Source organism: Marmota monax, unplaced genomic scaffold (assembly GCF_021218885.2).
Source record: "Marmota monax isolate L192 unplaced genomic scaffold, Marmota_monax_Labrador192_F-V1.1 WCK01_AAM20220418_F8-fsc00075, whole genome shotgun sequence".
NCBI classification, from domain to species: domain Eukaryota; kingdom Metazoa; phylum Chordata; class Mammalia; order Rodentia; family Sciuridae; genus Marmota; species Marmota monax.
This window is the reverse complement of record NW_026694772.1, coordinates 476,086-496,657: the sequence shown is the minus strand read 5'-3', so window position 1 is coordinate 496,657 and position 20,572 is coordinate 476,086. Positions and strand designations below refer to the sequence as shown.

Below are 20,572 nucleotides of genomic sequence, written 5' to 3'. Positions count from 1 at the left end.
CCAAGGATCACTTTCCAAATTAATACCTTAAATGCTTCATCAGGTTTGAGCAATTAAAACTAATCCATATGAGTACTGAACCTAAGTTTCATGGCTTGATCACATACTATCTTTGCAACCTTAGACACATCTCTAGAGGAACACCAAACCTCAGGTTGCCATTCTGAAAAGTGGAAATAATCACATAACAACTTCCTTATTTGTTTTGAAGATATCCTGTAAAGCACCAAGCATAGCATTGATCAAGAACTTACTGCAAAATAAATATTAAAATAGTTTTTTATTAACTATATGCTTAATAGCATTACAAGTTTATAGGCAGGCTGATAGATTGCATTATTTTGTCATAATTATTTCATTCCTCTCTCACTTGACAGGGTTCAGTGAGGGTGGATTTTGATGTGTTCTTGGTCATGTAACTTGCCTTGACCAATGGAATATGGACAGACATCAAAGTATGTGAGTCCTGAGCTAAGGGTTTAAGAACCATAAAGTGTTTTCACTCCTCTTGGCCCTTCTTCCCTTTGTCAGTGGAAAATCATGCTTCTAGTAGTGTCTGTTCCCAAAAGGAGAGACATATGGAGCTGACCTAAATGTAATACAAAGCTTGAAGCAGATATGTTCATAGGAAATAAATGTTATTAGTCACAGAAATTTGATTTTTTTCTTACAGAGCATTATCCTATGATAAAGGTGAATAGTACAGCAGGTAAACAGTAGATTTATCTTATAGAATATAATTCAGCAACAGTGATCTGTATTAAAAATGAGGTAAAGCTGGGCATGGTGGTGTACTCCTATAATCCCAGGGCTCAGGAGGCTGAGGCAGGAGGATCACAAGTTCAAAGCCAGCCTCAATAAAAGTGAGGTGTTAAACAACTCAGTGAGACCCTGTCTCTAAATAAAACACAAAATGGGGCTGGGGATGTGGCTCAGTGGTCAAGTGCCCCTGAGTTCCATCCCTGGAACCAAAAAAAAAAAAAAAAAAGAGGTCAAATTCTGTTATTTGTATTTTGAATAAATTGGTAAAAACTTCCTAAAAGTCTTCCATTTAGAATATATTATCTTTTTATATCTTGGACTTTCTCTCTAACTTACCATTTGCAATTTAAACATGAAAGCAAGCATGCATTTCTTATACATGGCCAAGTATTAGCATAGACAAAAATCAATCTAAAAACAATTTAAGGGAAGAGTAAGTTCTAAGGAAATTCAGTGGGTTCTTGTAACAGCAACAGTCAATACTGAGACTGCTCATTTATACCTTGTGCCAAATGCAGAAAGCACTTAAAGCTGAAATACAGTTTAGAAGTAATCATTTATTCCTTCCTCACCAAATAAGGAAGTCTTAAGACAGTGTTTATGAAAGATCCAGCCAAAAAGTATAAATAGAATAAAGGACAGTTTTCCAACATAAACAGGAGAAATTCTGCAGTCAGTAAAAGAATATTAGACTTGGTCCCTGAACACAGATTTCAGAAAAGTATTACTAAGAATATGAAAGAAGTCCTGGGAGTTAATCAAATGAGAAGACATCTTTGAGAGTTAATCAGGTGCCAAAGCTTATAGATGATCTAAGTAGCAGAGCAAAGAAAGTCCAGAGTCTTACAATCAATTTTACTCAGCTTCAGTTGCTAATATTGATGACTAGTGGTTAATGACAAGTTCTTCCAAGATTCTTAATGAAAGATTTCTCTTTTTCTCAAGCTTATTAAGCCATTGATTAAAAAAAAAAAAAAAAACAAAAAAAAACAAGTATTTCTTTCTTAATATCTGTGACAGGACAACATTGACAACATTTCCCTTAGTACATGTTGCCAAAAGATAAATTTTATCATATATTGATTAACTAATAATGTAAATAGATGTGAATTTACATTAATACATAAATTAAGTAATTTAAAAAGTCCTCACTGCCTAGTATACATGAGTCTCCTGGTTCAAGCCCAGTACAAGGAAAAACAAAATTACCCAAACTAATGGAATTGATTTGCACTAAGGCACATGTAAGTTGAACTTGTAGAGAAAAAAAAAATAGCCTAGAATTACAAAAGATTTAGAATTGCAACAAAAATAGAAATTCTTATGATATCATATACAAAAAGCAGTAGAAGACCTTGAGATTTTAAAGAAATTTTGTTGAGTTATCCATTTTATCATTACAAATTCTAAATAGTATTCTAAATTCTAGTCATCAGAAATATTTTTTTTAAAATTTACTTTAATTAGGCATATGTGACAGCAAAATGCATTTTGATTCATTATACACAATTGCGGCACAATTTTTCATTTCTCTGGTTATACATGAGGAAGCAACCCACCCTATGTGCAGTCTTACATGTACCTAGGGTAATGACAAATTGTTTTCTTCAATGGCTAATGTATAAAATTTGAATGGTTTCATATATGTGTGTGTGTGTACTAGGTATACATGTTGCAATTATTCTTTTTATTTAATTCATTGATATATGAATCTCATACATATCTATAAAGTTCATACATGTATATAATTCTATGTTCTCATACGTAGAGTTGCATGAATGGTGGCACACTTCAGACTTTTTGATTAGAGAACATTAAAATGATTATAAAGTAGAATGTACAGAATTTCTGAAGTTTGTAAATGAAAGAAATTTGAATTTCCCAATTTTACGATTACTTCAATCATTCTAAGTGTCTACTAAAGAAATTATTAAGGATTGTCATTCTTGAGTTACAATATTTGAGTGGTTTTAGTTCTGAATCAGCCTACCTGGGTTTGGATTGCAGCTCTGCCATATATTAATAGTGCAACATTGTTTCCTTACCCACAAAATACTGACAATAAGAATATCAATTCAGCTGTGCTGTAAGTTTTGGATGAATGTTTCCACTTGAGCTATGGCTTGAATACTAACTAGCTCTATGGCTCTAGATAATCATTTAATTATCTGGAACTCAGTTTCTTCAACTGAAAATAAAAGGGGGATTTAGAAAAAATAATCTCTGTATTTCTTGACATCCAAAATTCTATCATTGATTTTTTATTCTAGCCCTGCTCCTCACTCAGGAAACAGTATAGCATCTTTGATACACATGCTCTAGAATCATTGTCTGGATTCAAAATCCAGTCTTGCTACTTATGAAATGGATTCTCTTGATTTATTTATATGAATTCTCTCTTATTTGGCTTCTTCATCCAATAAATAGGCAAAAAAGTAATAGTTAACTCATAGAATCATTGTGAGAATTAATTAAGCTATTATCTTCAAAGAGAACAGAAAGTATCTAGCAAAAAATAAACAATCAACATTGTTATTCTTATATTGTGATCTATGGGCTTTCTATATTATGCAATGAACCTCTAAAATTGTGAACAACCTTTTATAAGTATATATGTATGAAAGTTACTAATGTTCAATAGATTTTTCTAAGGGTCCATGGTTTAAAAATGTTGGATAAAAAGTAAAGGCATTATTCTGGATCTTATGGATATTGATGATTAATATTTTACTTTTGTTCAAGAATAGAGCCCTTGGGGCTGGGGTTGTAGCTCAGTGGTAGAGCACTTGCCTCGCATATGTGATGCCCTTGGTTCAATCCTAAGCACTGCATATAAATAAATAAATTAAATTAAATATACATTGATAATTAAAAATATTTTTAAAATATATGAAAAGAATAGATCCCTTAATAGCACTAAGCCCAGTTAATTTTTTCTCATTATTATCTAAGAGCTGTTTTGCTATTTATATCTATCCCTAATATATTATTCTTCTTATAAATATACTCATAGTAACCAGGGTTGAAAAGAAGTCTAGTTATATAGGCTTTAGCTATGCCAGAAAAGTCCAGTACTCCATAGCCACACAAAGGAGTGAACTTTCTTAACATTCCCTTAGATATTACTATTCAACCATCTAGGATTTGGCATTAAAATTTTAGTTTCTTATGTTCCAGTATATATGTATGCAGTTTTTTGCTAGCCATTCTATTGCAAATTCCTTTCTGAGAAAATCATGGCTTTTCATGTGTGACATTTCTTGATGTTAAATGTTGATACAACGCAGTACAGTAATTGAAACTCAGCAAGAATTAACTGAGACATTTTATGTCTTAATCAGTCATAACTTTTTAAAAAATATTTATTTTTTAGGTGTAGATGGACACAACACAATGCCTTTATTTTTATGTGGTGCTGAAGATTGACCCCGGGTCCCACCTGTGCTAGGCGAGCGCTCTACCGCTGAGCCACAATCCCAGCCCCCAGTCATAACTTTTTAAGGTACACTTTTGTTTAAAGTAGCCCATGTCATGAAGAGAGCATTCAAATGGGCAATTGATCATTTTAAAAGCATATAAAAATTGACATGCTATTCAAGAAAAGAAAAAAAAAATCACTCCTTTTAGTATAGATACAGTGAATTCACAGTTTGGAAACCAGTACCTTCAAAATAGAGTATGACAGCAACAAAATACGGTATGATTATAGCAAACTCTTCAGCAGAGATCAGTAGAAAGAACCAATAAGTGCTAAAACAAGAACAGTTTTGACTGGTAAATATGGTGTATGTTAAGTACTAAACTTAAACAAATATTCACTGATGAGGAATAAAATTTCGAGATAAAACAGCATCTTCAGAGACGAAAAGTAGTCTGTATGAAGGTCATACATTGTCTAAGTAACTTATCTGAGGATGTAAAGTAAAAAAGTAGAGTAAAACTAATATGATTAGAATACAATTAAATAAAAAGTGATGCTTTATTGAACCTGATGGTTAATTAAATACTGAGGTCAAATACTTTATGAACTAAATATATGTTTATTCTCCAAATTTAAACATAGAGAATATGTGGATAATGAAAGCTCTGTGATTGAGGTTTCTTGTATGATTCCTTTGTATTTTTTTTTGTTTAATTTTAATTGCATTGCACAAATAACTGGGTATACTTCTTTCTTCATTTAAATAATAACTGGTTGTGTCTGGTATTATCAAAACACAGTTCAAATAGGTAGATGAATTATTTTTTATGGTCCTATGAAAATTACCATGGTGCCTTTTTGGGAAACCTTAAAAAGTTGTATAATTTTGCTAGAAAAATCATATGTATATGATTATAATTATATAAGATCATATAACATTTTATATATGTATGTGTTATATATATGTATACATACACACATATATATATTATATATAATATATTTATATGTTAGTAACCCAAACTTATAATTATTATTTTAGGAAAAATTTCAAAAATAAGTTAATGTATCTATGTGAAAATCATTTCTACAATTTTTGGTATACTTCTCAAAAATTCTGCATAAAATCACATTCATACCAGTTACAGATAAAAAAGTCTCTGATGATTCATTGCAGCCTACATTAAATATGTTAAATGAAATGTAATTTATAGATTTGGTTCTATCTGCACCTGAATGTATGTGTGTGTGTGTGTGTGTGAGTGTGTGTGTGTGTGTGTGTGAGTGTATTTCAAGATATCCTGAGAATTTATACTTGGGAGTTGGAGTTATATCAGCCTCTTCCTAAATGTTTTGAGCATGATATATAAGAATTAAGTAATGTTAGCAATAATGTTCTGCCATGAACAGGGGAAGTCAGTCTGCCATTAAAAGAAAAAAAAGAAAAAGAAAGAAAGAAAATGACTCTGAGAGAATATGTGACAGAAAAACCTGGAAGACTTTGATTGCCTGTTTCAAGCATTTTCCTGAGACAAAATTGCAGGTTGCCCTTGTCTTCCTTGAGAAACATTTTCATCCTTAAAATAGATATATCCATTAGAATAACTTCCACCTTGATAAAGCAAGTTCAAACTTGGTGTATGTTACTTGTTATCAGCTGTTCTCATTAACATGACACCCAAGTGTTAGAGTTTATTGCTTAACAGTAAAATCAGTTTTATTTCATATAATTTTTCAGTCTCACATTCAGATGGGAAAATGTTTTCTTTTTTCTTGTAAGGTTGTGACTCCCTATCTAAAAACTCAAGGAAACAAAATATTGCTTAATGCGAAACAGAAGAAACTGATGTCACTTCTAGCGCTTAATTGGTATTTATCTGCCATAAACACATTAGGCTGTTTTAGTTTGTTCAGTTATCCTTGTCTGCATAGGTCCATTTAAACTCAAATTGGAATTGTCTCTGGGTTACTATCACTGATAATAAGAACTTTCAATTCATGCCAATTATAACAATTCACAAACACAGATAGGGGTGACCAAGGAATCCAACCAGAACTTTCTGTTCAGTTTCATTAGACTCAAACCTAATGAGGGGGAAAAAAAACCCCAAAACAACAACAACAACAACAACAACAAAACAGCACTGAAAAACTTATAAGCTTTGTTGAGTCTCTTTCTGAAATTTAAATAATACTGATTGTGTCTGTGAGGGGTTCTTGGATAATGAATAAAGTGAGTATTTAATTTAGTAAGGTATATATGGAAATTAAAAACATGAAAGGGAGCTTTCCTAAGATGATTTGAGCTATGCTGCCTGTCTACAGGGGATCTATGGTCTCTATTCTCTGTTGTTTGAAGTATTTTATGTATTTTGATCAAACATTTTTAAAGTACCATCATCACTCAGAAAATTGTGAATTCTATAACATTTCAATGAATTAAATTCTGGATCCCTTCCTCTATGTTTCAACTTCACAAATGGAAATCAGTTAAAGTGCTTGGTGATTAGATTCTTAAAAATGAGTTTTGGAGACTGGGAAGTCCAAAAAAAAAATGAGTTGGGGATGTGGTTTGGTGGAGGTGCTCGCCTAGCATGTTCAAGGCTCTGGGTTCAATCCCCACTACTGCAAAAAACAAAAAAGAGCTATCAATAAATTTCACACTCTTCTCGTTATCCTTTTGCCCCATCTACTATCTTGTTCCCCTAAATTGGCCAGGAGACCAGGTTCTACTTTTTTTTTTCTTTTTGGTACTAAGGATTGAACCCAGGGGCACTTAACTACTGAACCACATCCCTAGCCATTTTTATTTTGTATTTTGAGACAAGAGTCTTACTACATTTCTTAGGGCCTCACTAAGTTGCTGAGGTTGGCTTTGAACTCACTATCTTCCTGCCTCAGCCTTCTGAGCCACTGGGATTACCAGTGTGTGCCACTGTGACCATCTGGTTCTACAATTTTTAATACAACTTTGGAAGGTGTGTTAAATCTTATTTTAAACATCACAAATTATATTTCAGAAATGGATTCTGAATATGCAGAATAATTTGAGTCATTCTTTGTCTTTTTGAATTAAAAAAATTGAAAGAAAATAGACACTTTTTTTTTTCAACTTTTTATCCACACTCTTACCAGTATGTGATTCATAGATAAGAGGTCCTCAATACATTTTTACTACATTCAGTTTTTGGAATATCACTTTTCCAATCCAGCCTTCTCAAATAGAAGTAAGTAAATACATTCAGTGTCTTTATCTAAAATAAGGGGGTCTGTAATCATTAAGATATTAAATGTAGATATTCTAAGAAGGTAGAACACTTTTTGGTTTTAAATCATAACCAAGTTCCACCTCTACTTAGGGTGTAGGAACACTGAACACTGTTCCACTCCATGAGAAGAAGCTGTAGAATCAATGAAAGTATACTTTTTGGAGACAATTAGATAGCTGCTATGATTAAGCAATAAGCTGAGTTCAATTACCACAATCTTCTCCAAGGAAGAAAGAGTTATTAACTTTAGTAGAGCACTGGAGGAAGAAATAGCAACCATGTATTTATGCGTTACAATATAAAAATTGTAATGAGTTCTTAAAAATTCAGGTGCAGGCTGGGCATTTGTGTGATATTTTAGGTTCCTTGGAAATGGAGCCTAAAAGAGTTTGCATTCAATCAGGAGTTATTTTCCATGAGCCACTACTGGGTTCTTCAAAGAAATATTAGATGTAGACCAGGAGGTACAAGGAAGCCCTGATCTGTGATGAACAGGAATAAACTCAAATCCACTCACCAAAACCTAGAAAACAAAAGTCACTGAAAGAAAGGTAGGAAATTACCTCCTCAGCTCAGGCAAAGATCTGCTTTTCATAGGATGGAAGAGTATAGAAGCATCTGGGGGAGGGGCAGGACATTCTGTTTGGAAGAGGAGTATAATACACTCTTGGACCCAGAATCCTGAACTTAAAGGAACAGAGTGATATGTTACCACTGAGGAAGAGGCATGTATACAAGGCTTGCTGAAAGCTGAAAGCCCAGTGCTGCAGCACACACCTGTAATCCCAGTGGCTTGGGAGGCTGAGGCAGGAGGATCTTGAGTTCAAAGATAGCCTCAGCAACTTAGCAAGGCCCTAAATAACTCAGTGAGACCCTGTCTCTAAATAAAATTCTAAAAAGAACTGGGTATATGGTTCAGTGGTTATGCATCCCTGAGTGGTTATGTGTCCCCAATACAAAAAAAAAGGAAAGGAAAGAAGCAGCATGGGGTGGCAGCAAGCTATCCCTAGCAGTCTTTGAATTATGTAGAGGCCTGAAGGCTCATTCCCCATTCTGCAGTGTATGTTCAGAGGTGGGTCTTTTGGGAAATTATGAAAGTGCTGACTTCATTAATGGATTAACCCATTGATGGTTTCATAATTTTACTATTGAGAGGTAGTGAAAAATGGAGGAGGAAGGACCCATAGGAAGGGAGAGAGTCCTTGGAGGTGCACCTGTGGGAATGATATCTTATCATTGGTCTCTCCCCCCACTCTCTCTCTTTGTTTTCCAGCTGCTTTGAGGTGAGCAGCTTTGCTCCACTATGCCTTTTCCACCATGATGCTCTGCTTCACCACAGGCTCACAGCAATAGGCTAGCCAAACATGAACTGAAACCCCTGAAACAGTGAGCCCCAAATAAATTGTTCTTCCCTTAATTTTTTCTGAGGTATTTTATTACAGCAATAATAAGCTAATACACATATATTTAATTCATTCTCTACTTTTGTTCCATTGTGATAGGTAATATTATCTTTAAAATGAGCAAGCAAAATATATCCATTTTCAAGAAAGAAAGCCATTAACATAACCGGAATCAGAGACAACCCAAATATTAGGAATATAAGAAGAGAACTTTAAAATCTCTCTAAGGTACATAATATATGCAATTAGATATTTTTTAAAAAGTTGGAAAATTTGCTTGAACAGATTGGAAACTTTAGCACAGTGATGGAAGCTATGAAAGAATCAAATGGAAATGCTAAAAATAAATCATAATTAAACCAAAATATTAATGTAGCAACTATAAGAATTTCTATTATAAATATCTGTGTGCTTTTTCAATGTGCAAAGCTAATGCTGCTGCTTTAAAAATGATACATAATTTAAATTACTATTGAGCTTATTCTTGGAAAATTATATACCAATATTCACATCTGAGTACTCTAATGGAAGGCATGAGATTATAATTATTTATTTTAAGAAATCCATATATGAGATGAGCTTTATGTTTGTAGCTGCCTGCATGGTAGGCAATCTTCCCCCACCCCACTGCATCATTCAGATGAGAAAATTGCAGCTAAAAAATTCTACTTGTTTGTTCAAGGTTTTACAACTGGTAAGTGTAAGCTTCTCTGACTACAAAAGACTTTATTCTTTCCATTATACCTCTGTGCTTCTCATACTATAAAATTAAATGAATCTACCACTCCATATTGTCCATTTTCATGGAGAAAAAGAACTATTCTAACTGTAACAATCTCTGCTATATGACTAGGAAATGAAATACAAGGTGGGCTTCTAGGTAAATTAGAATGCTTTGTCTAAAAAAAATGCAAAATTGTGAGGCATACACCTTTCTCCAAGAGCCTAAGATGATTCAGTCTCTCTCTTTTGTCACATTTTCAATATATAATTCCTGTTCAAACTTTCCATTTTACTATATCATTTCAAATTTCATTGATATTCCTAAAATGCAACACAAAAGAGAAGTAGATAATTTTAGCCATTCCAATTTGTAGCCTTTTGTAGAGTGGCATGAATAGATTTCAATTTAATGCATAAAGCCCCAGTTGTTCTTTTCCTTTTTTATCATTTCTAGATTGGTGGATGGGAAAGAATTATTAGGAAGGGAAAACCGAACCTCAACACAGCAATGAATACCACTGAAAGTTAAAGAAGTAAACAAAGTTAATGATCACAGTTATAGTCCTACTGATTTATCATGTAGGAAACCTAGAGGAGAAAGATACTGGATTCCTTGAAGTGAAAATTAAGGTTATATGTTTGCTAAATGCATTCAACTTATTGCTCTAATAATTTGTGTTTTGATGTTATTTTTGTTTGTGTTTTTGTTCTTTCTCCATTCTTCTATCACTGTACAGGAATAACTAATACTACCTGTTATTTAAATTTTACATTAATGACTAACTTTGAACAATACCATTTTGATGGAGTTCAGGATTCAGGTACACCTCCACAGTACACAGAAACACCACACAGCACACATACATGCATAAATCTAAAAGGGTTCCATTAAACATCTATGAATTTACTATGCCATAGACACTGGTAAAGCAGTGTGCAGTTATCAACAAAACTCTTCAACTGTTTTAATAATTAGAACCCATAAAAATGCTTAGAGAATTCTCTTTAATTTGAAATTTGCTATTCTTCTGCACAACCCACAGCTCCCATTAGAATCATTAAGGCATATGCAGGATAATAACAAATGATCAGGGAAAATGTGATCATGACAAAAGGCTGTCAGAGTAACAGGGGTGAAAAATGTGGGAACATTTTAGAATTCCCAATTTCCCACTCCAATAAAATAATATAAACAAAAAGCCCTTTCAGCTTCAACTGTAAGCACTGTCTGATCTATTTCTTAGAATCCTCCAGAAAGTTTCACTAAATCATTACAGATTTGTGCAATCAAACAAATCAAACATAAACCAATCCTTTCAGAATGACGACTAAAGTGCTCGATATTTCTAGTATCCTATTTACCTCGACAAAAGAAATAAACAGGTACTTGTCAGGGTTATCAGGGGATGATCCAGCCTCTGCCTCTTTTTTCCTTACTCTTAAATTTAAAGAAAATGCATTTACACAATGCATTCATGCTTGAACACACTTTACCAGAACACAAAATTAGAAGCTATGGGGGGAAACAAATAAAAAACAAAGAAGTTTTGACAAGAGTAGAATGTCTTTACACAAACAACCAATTCTTTAAATGTGTAGCTATGCTTAGAGAAATTCAACATTTTTAATTCATTTGGGTAAAGGAGCAAAGGAGTAGATTATGCTTAACTCCTGTGCTTGGTGATGATGAATACCTCTTTCTTTATCCCCCCACACCCTTTAACCAATCTAACTCTACTTGTGAAAAGTACTACCAATAACATGGAGGAGGGAGAACAATAGAAATGGAATACTTTTACAGGTGTTCCCAAAAATCAATCTGTCTATCTAGCCCATTTAATTTTATATTGTGAATATTTTTTAAAAATAGAGGAGTGAATGGTAACAATTTGTAAAACCAAGCCCCAGCAATTCCAGTTAACTGTGAAATGAACAGATAAGATGTACATTGACTTACTTTGGGGAATAATTTATATGGTTTATGATGTAGAAATGACTTCTACATATTGCCTTCTAACCTGACAATGCAGTACAGAAGATGGGGACAAAAATAAGAGCAATTCCAAGAAAATGTATTATGCCCAAATGCTAATTCAGAAGAGTACTGAAAAAGAAGATGCAAGAGAATGCTAAGCGTGGATTCTAGGCCATCCTTAAACAATCCAGAGCTGAAGAGCTGTTTGCAGAGATAAATTTATTCTGTGTTCAATGTTTCTTGACCTACTTCTTATAAGGAAATTTCTGCCAGAAAAACAGAAGGAATTCATTTTTCATTTTATCTTGAAGTTTACCTTAGGACAAAACACATTAATTGTACAAAAATATGCCTTATTAGGTATGTATAAAACAGACTCAATAGGATTTAGGTGAAATATTTTCTAAGTTGTACCATGAAAAAAAAATAAATAAATAAAAACACTAAAGGATAATTAGTAAAAAGCAACTTGGTCTCAAACAAGGAAGTAACTGGTGAAATGCTAAATAATGGAGGGATCCTTATTAGTAGAATAGGAAACACAAATTTGTTGAGGGTCTGTTATATGCTTGATGCTGTATTCTGTATTTAATCCTCACAACCAAAAAAGAATGAGAACAAGAATTAGATATTTTGTTTCTTACCTACACATTAGAAACCTAAGGTAACATAATATTACTAGTTGTCTATGAGCACAATGCATATGTGGATGAATATAATGTCAACTAAGTATACTACCTCTTAACAATGCCATCATGAGAACTACATGCCTGAGCATGCACACACACACATGCACACACACACAGTATTTCCTGAGATTGTGCCTACTATCTAAAGCTCCATCCTTAGCAAGTAAGGTAGGTCCTGAATCTTCCCTGCCTTTGGATTGTTCATAAATGAAGAACTTAGGAGTTTCAAAACTAATTTTTGGTGCCACTAACAAGAGTAAATATATTTTTGAGTATAGGTGAACCAAGACTCTGGTATAAATGATAGGGGAGGACAAACATTGTTTAAATTTTTTACCAGCTCTTATTGCCTACAAAGACAAGATGATGATGGGGAAGTGAGAGAGTTACAGATAAGGATGGAAACTGTGTGGAGAGGGTGTTGAATTACCTCTCCCACATCCCCTTTTCAAATTCATCTGAAGAGGAATATAACACTGTACCCTTAAAGAACGGCAGACCCAAAGTAAAAAAGGGTGCCAGAGATGTTGAACAATAGTGCCTCATAGAGATCTGAATATCTCAAAAGGTACACAAATGAGCAGTCACCATGCACTGGTACTTGAGAAAGCAACAGAAGTTAGGAGAACAAGTTGGCATTCTTACAAAAGTACACACACAGGCACAGACATCTTGAAACCACACATGCAAAATGGGCAGTTCAATGAGGGAGGAATGCAGATACTGGTTCAGCTCAAAAGACCAAACTGGATGTTGCACCTGTATGTGTTTCTGACCCAAGATTAGAAGACAAACCTAATAGCATAAAATCAAGTACAACCCTTAGATTATTACCACCCTAGAAAGAAGGAAGGGCCCTGATAAACTTTGAATATGTCTGGTAAACTTGAAAATTCATTAAATTTAATTAAGATTTTCTGAGAACAGAATATTAAGAAACCTGTTACAGGAAAAAAAGGAAATGGCAAAAATTTAATTTAGTTATGGAAAAAGTAATAAAGTATAATTTTTGGTATACTTAAATTAGTGTGATAGGGAAAGTTTTCCCACTACAGACACATAACTAAATGCAAAGGCATAGGACTCCAGGCTTAGAGTGATTGGATTCTATTTATTTATTATCTTTAATAATATTAAGTGGTTTACAGGGGTCTCAGAATTTCTTTCCTGATTGTAAATGTCAATGCTCTTTCCTATACTTATCCCTATTTTTTCTTATATTTAGTTAGTCCTCCATAGGTTGAAGGAATATAAAATAAATCAATAAAAAGATGTATTTCTTTAGTGACTAGTAGAGGGCTACAAAAGAAGTGGGTATCTTCTTATATCCCACACAGCATTAAGCACAGTATTGGAAACCAAAACAGAAGAGGGGGTAGTTAATAGTGTTCAGTATCTGAAAATTGACAGGCATTGGTTTAATTTTCTTATGCACTTGATTAGTTTAATCCTCATGTTAATCCATATTTTATATGAGGCAACCGAGAGATAAGATAAACAATTTGTCAAGGTAATGGTAATAATGTATATAATCTGAGTGCTTACTATGATCCCCTTACTGAATACTTTACATATATTAATATGATGAATTCTCACAACAACCATATCAGGTGGGTACTTCTCTCCATTCCATTGCATATATATTGTTATGATTTGGATATGTGGTATCTCCCAAAAGATCCTGTTAATGCAGGAATATTTAGAGGTAAAATAATTAGACTGTGAGAACTATAACCTAATCAGTCCATCCTAGTTTGAATGGACTGACTGGGTGGTAACTGTAGGTAAGTGAGTTATGGTTGAAAGAGGTAGGTTACTGGGGACATGCCTTAGAAGGGTTGTATTTCCTTGCTGCCTTCCTCCTCCCTCTCTCTCTGATTTCTGACCTCACCATGAGCTGAGCAGTTTTCCTCTGCTGGGCCCCTCCATTATGATGTTCTGCCTCACTTTGGATCCAGAGTCATAGAGTCAACCATCTATATACTGAGACCCCTGAAACTGAGCTCCAAATAAACACTTTCTCTTCTAAGTTGTTCATATAGGTTATTTATTTATTTTTTGGTCCTGGAGATAAAAAGGATAATTAAAATACATGGGAATCAAAGCTTAAAGAGGTTAAGTAACTGCTCAAGGTCATATAGATACTTAGCAATAAGGGATGAGCACAAATTTAAACTCATGCTCCTCTAATACTATTATAAAACCAATAGCAATAGCCTGTGCTGACTAATCACTGATTCTGGAGCTGACAATGGGAAAGTAGGCAATGGTCACATAACAATGCCCACAGTCTAAATAGAACATCATTATGGATGTACCTTATTTTTTTTAACTTTCCACTGTATTCAATTCCACTTTCACTCTTCTTTTTGTGCTACTTTAAAGATTGGTCCCTCCCTTTTCTTTGACCCAAATATTTAAAACAGGTCACACATTTAAATATGGCAAGCCCTCCAGCCCTGCAAATGATGGGCAATAAAATTTGTTTTTTAAAAGATTATCCATACCTACTTTTGTATTTTTAGGATGCATCATGCTTATAAATAGACAGATTACTTTTTATTAATATAGATCTTCTTATTTTACAAAACTGTTTTCAAATAATAAAACAAATGAATTGTTTTTCTTATTTTTTATTGATATGCCTTTTTATGTTCAATATGACTTTATTTAAACATTTGCAAAGCTGAAGGAGTATTTGCTGTAAGCCTCAAGACCACAGAATGTGCTATTTTGCTACAAGATGCCAAGTACCTGGCTAAGTGTGCTGGAGTGAGGATCTTGAACAGAAACTTCCTTTTCTGTTATTATTCAGTACATAGCAAAAATGGCTAAATATATGCTTTTAAAACTCTATTATGTTGATCATTATTATTGAAATCTCTAAAACAAGGTACTCAAATATATAAATATTAAGACAATTATCCAGTGCAAAACTGCTTTTCTGCAAAGTGCCCTCAGGATTATCTGTTTCCCATGCACTTTTAGTATCCCAAGTCACTGGCAGTAAATAACAGTGTAGAGGAAATAATACCTGCAATTCTCTATGAATTTCATTCCAAAAAAGAATTGTGGACATTACTATGACGCAATGTGGGGATTGGTTGTGAATGGTGATTACTAGTTTATCTTTTATTTTTATAATTTATAGCTTACTTCCTTCCAAAAGTGATTTGAAATAAATGACCTGGACTACTCTGTAGAAGATTCAGATTTAGAAATACACAAATCTATTAAGCTAACTTTATACATGTATATAGTATTTTTGTCATGAAACATAGAATACTTTAGAAGAACAATCTAATTTTATACAGTTATGAATGTATACAATAGATTCACATTTTTATATTTATTCATCATTTGTAATTTATTTGTTGATTGTTTGGGCAAACAACAGCTGAATCTTGTGTCATCAGTTAAGTTCCTTTATATTTACATCAGCTGGGTAAGTGTGTGGGCAAAATTGAAGGAAACAGTGTGTTTACAGCCTTTGCGTATTAATAACTAGGCTAGAACCATGTATCACGAATTTAAGGCATCACAGCCCAGCAGAATTAACACTGAAAGTTTCTGAGAGAAAGGACAACTTGCAAAAAATGAATGGGAGTTGGCAAACTACTGCAGAAGAACAGTTACCACACTCTGTATGGCAAACAAAAGACAAGGGACTAGAAGAAAAATGTTGCCAAAGCATTCAAGACAACATAAAATGATGTGAGTGAGACATGGCTGAGATGAGTCTAATCACTGCAAACCAAAATTGTGCCTCAATATAACATCTAGCATTGTGTGGCCTGATAGATGGATTATTCACTCAATTTTGTATATTTCCCTGATCTCACTGAATTCCAGATCTAAACTTGAGTTGACGAGACCTAGTCTTTGTCAGACCAAGGATGTCATGAATTGTCTTCCATTTAGCTGATTGCATTGAGATTCTTAAAGGAAATTTCAAACATGTGGTTGCACCTACTCAGTCTGAGCTCTTAAAAAGACTTCAAGCACAATTCACAAGGATGAGTTTTTGTACCAATGTTTCCAAAATTAATATGGAAACTTCCATGGACATAGAGCCCTTAACATTTCACTGTTACTATAGAGGAATTTATTTGGAATTGTATCCCCTAACATACACACATTCAATTTTCTTCACACACTTTTTATGTAAAATCTATTTCAGTTTCTCAGAAGACTCTATTTTTTCCCCAGTTATGGAGTCTACTATCCCTTAAATGATAAGGCTGTCACTTCCTCAGCCTGCAATATTCATGGCAGGTATGTGAAAGGCAAAAACGAGGAAAAGAGAAGCAATATTAAATTCAGAATGCTGGGAAAGAAAAGCAAAAAATAATGAAAGAGAAATGTTAAATATAAGATATGGGTAGGGCAGATTTAAGATCCCTGTCTGTTTTTGCATAGACTGCCACTTTTTGCTCTAAATACTAAACTTGCCAAAAGTAGGCCACCTTCCTCCAGAGAAGAGGAAGGAAATGGCCACTATGGAATAGTACCACAATGAAATTTTAGAAGACTATTATTACTTGCTCATCATCTATAATACATTTTGAAACTAAAAAATGTATATTTTCATATTTTTTGATATTAAAGCAAATCAGTAAGGCCAACATAAACCTGGATACTTTGGGTAAGTTCACTTAAAAATTGAAATTAACGAAGCCTTTCTCACTCTCATTTTTTTTCCCTTTCATCAAATAGGCTAATTCAATTTAATTGGCTTAGTTCTCAAAGTGGCCAAATGAAATGTTCCCATAATATTTGCAAATATATTTGTCTTTAAAATCCCTTTTCTTGGACTTGTGGTGTAGTTCAGTGGTAGAGTATGTGCTTAGCATGCATAAGGCCCTAAGTTCTATTTCCAGCACTGGAAGTAAAAAAAAAAAATAAAATAAAACATCTATTCTTAGATTTTTAAAATAGAAAATAAAATAGAAATATTAATTTATGTATATCAAAGATGTTTTCTCTTTTCACAAATGTTTATGTTCACATGTATATTGTTTAGATTTTTTCCAGCATTGATAGCATTCCTAAACTTAAATCTAAAAGAGAGAACAGTCTATCAAACATCTGTTTGCACAATAATTCATTAGTGAATTGAGGTCAACTTTAATCAAAATGTCTGATTTGACTAGGTATTTATTAATAATAATTACTTTTCATATGACAGGTATGAAATAATAGGTTCTCTATTTTACCTTCCTTTTTCTGAATATTTAGAACACATTTACAAATTATTAATTTATAAAATTAAAACATCTTAAATATTCCAGGATATGGGAATGGGTTAAGTATGGGTAGGAATAGGGTTGGGGCTAAGGAATTTCTGTAAAAAAAATTTCTAAAGTAAAAAAGGAAGAGATATAAGACTGAAAAGAATCGTCACAAAATAAATGCCATTATTAAATATTCTGAATGAGTGCACTTGATTTTCCTTCATCACTACTTCATTTTAAACCATCCAGGTCAACGACTGTCAACCAATCAATCTATATCCTCTTTGAGCGGAGATCAAGGGCAATAGCAGAACCTTAATGATTTCAATCTCCAGGCTTCAAGGGGACAGATTATTGGGACTTGAAGCAAATCAGTCTTTCACACAGCAATTCAGCCCACAGCCCATAGCCTGTGATAAAGCTTGATTAGCATAGAAAACTGCTAAACCAGCAAAAACAAGACATAATTATGAGGAAAGAGGAAATATAACTAATGAACTTTAGTGTTCATAACAAGATACAATTAATGTAGTTTATACATTTTCTGTAGACACAATGTTGTCATTTAGAAGTGTAAAGAGGGCAAGATGAAAATCATAACAGAATATTCATTATTATATTATATTCATAATTTCTTTTCCTTTTTTTCTCTTGAGCAAAGTTAAGATAGGTTTCCATGTCAAGCCTACCTATTCTTCTAGGCCAGTCTCAGGCCCATTTTCCAAAATCTGATAACTCTGAAAGCCAAAGCAAAATCTTCTTTAAATACTGGAGTCCTCATAATGCTACATTTTTAAGAAATTCACCTTTACCTTTAATATAAGTAATGTACCCTTTAAATACTTAATTACTTGCTAATGTTTTCATTTGCATATAATTTTTAAAACTTGAAAACATGCCCCTTCTATGCAGGTATCTTTGGATTCATCATGATCTCAATTGATTATTTAGAACACAACTAAATGTTAGTTTCACTTAAAGATTATAATTATTTTAAAATACTCTATATGAAAAACAAGGAAAGTGTTTTCTATTTTAAATGCCTTTCAAAGCCATTCTGTTTATATGACTATATGGCTGAGAAATTAGAACACCTTTCTTGAAGTTAAGCAAGAACTTTTTTGAAATGTACACTTAAAGAACCAGAATTTCATCTTTAATGCAAGAAAATAGAAAAAATAAACTTTAATTCAAGATAGAAATAATTTTACAGCACTTCAAATGCATGAATTATAATTAAAACATTGTCATGCAAAGTTACAAATAAACCAGTTTCCATATTGTTTTCCCAAGAACAAAATTTGATAGATTAAAAATCTAGCATTTTGAAATGCTAGATTCAACAAAGCAAAACATGTTAACTCATCTTCAGATTTCTCAGAACCTTCCATATACAAATAGCCTTAACTAACATCCCCAAGGGAGATATAACTTGAAGGTTTTTTTTCTGAAGTGTTATTTGTGCATGGTATTTTTTCCTCCCTAGAATTAGTTATTAATGCTAGGCTCAGTTTTCTTCACACAGTTTATAATATACTGAAGTAAGTTTACTGCTCTCTTATAAACAAAGCTTGAGAATACAGAAACATTTATTAACTAATTAATGAAGAAACAGGCAGAAAATTAAAGATGATTCAATGGAGAATTCAAGAAATTGAACATGGGGCTGAGGCTGTGGCTCAGTGGTAGAGCACTTGCCTAGCATGTGTGAGGCACTGGGTTCAATTCTTAGCACCACATATAAATAAATGAATAAAATAAAGGTCCATACATCTAAAAATATTTTTTTAAAAATATTGAACATGTATAATCATAGAAAGAAAGGAAGATGGAAGCAAAATGTCAAAATAGATACAAAGCTAGTTGATATCTTAAAAAGCAATAAAATCATATCCTTTGATGATCTATTTTTCTACCATAAAATTATTTGCTTCTTTACTGAAAAAAAATATAAGTTCATAAAACATCTCAGAATCTGAGCCCTAATCAAGTGAAAATACTAAGTCAAACAAAGATGCATTCCCATAGAAAATTTTAAAAACCTTTGAGCAGGTCTTTTAAACAATGCTTTGGCATGACACTTAAAAGAAGACATCTATTGGTCCTTTTAGCTTATTTCCATGTTCTAGAGTTTAATAAGTTTGAAAGTGTCATAATTACTCCTTTCATTATATGATAAATGTTTACTGAGTACTTATTAAGTATCAGGTATTGTGCTAGGGGCCAGAGAAATAATAAATAGGAAAAATGGCTATCTTTCTAAATTAATGAAGAACAAAGATATGTAAACAGGAAGTTACAAAGTAGTTTAATGTGTGCTAAAATAGATTGACTTTGGGTTATTAAGATGATACATCAGAGATATTCCTCCTTAAGACCAATCTTAGTCATTTTCTGAAGAAGAAATATATTTTAAATGATAAAATGAAGTTAATTGGGTAAAGAGTATGGGTATGAAAATGGGAGATTAGAGTATAGGAGTAAAAAGTCATTTCAGGGAGAATATCAGAAGACAGAGTAGCAATTTCTCTAGTATGACCTGTGTGTTCAATGCAGTGATAGAGGGATGTATGGATTTGGCAGGTTCTGGGGAAAGGGGGTTGCTATAAAGAGATGGTGCAGAGGTCAATTAATGAAGAAACTGACAGAACATCTTAAAGAATTCAGGCTTTTATCTTTGGGGCAATTAGAATTTAAACATTTTTTAAAGAGTATTTTTGTAGTTATAGATGGACAAAATGTCTTTATTTTATTTATTTTTATGTGATGCTGTGGATAGAACCCAGTGCCTCACACATGCAAGATAAGTACTCTACCACTGAGCCACAACCCTAGCCCCTAAGCATTTTTATCAGGTTGGGTAGCATGAGCTAACTTGCATTTTAGGAAAATCCTTTTTGATAGTTTGTACAGTGGACTTGGGGAGTTTGAGAAGGGGATCATGGCAAATAAAGAGACAAGGAATCAGGAGGCTACTATAATAATTCAGGTGAAAGTGGCATAAAGAAAGGTAATAGCTTGGGAACAGAGAATTATTAAATTGGTTAATTATTTGACATATATAAACCAAAAACCCAATTAAATAATATTTCAAAC

General features: G+C 33.0%; 1 protein-coding gene across 11 annotated transcripts in view; it reads right to left on the bottom strand.

Moving 5' to 3' along the window:
• Dmd (dystrophin) overlaps positions 1-20,572 on the bottom strand; it is a 2,205,817-nt gene that overhangs the window by 1,921,380 nt on the left and 263,865 nt on the right. The window lies entirely within an intron of this gene.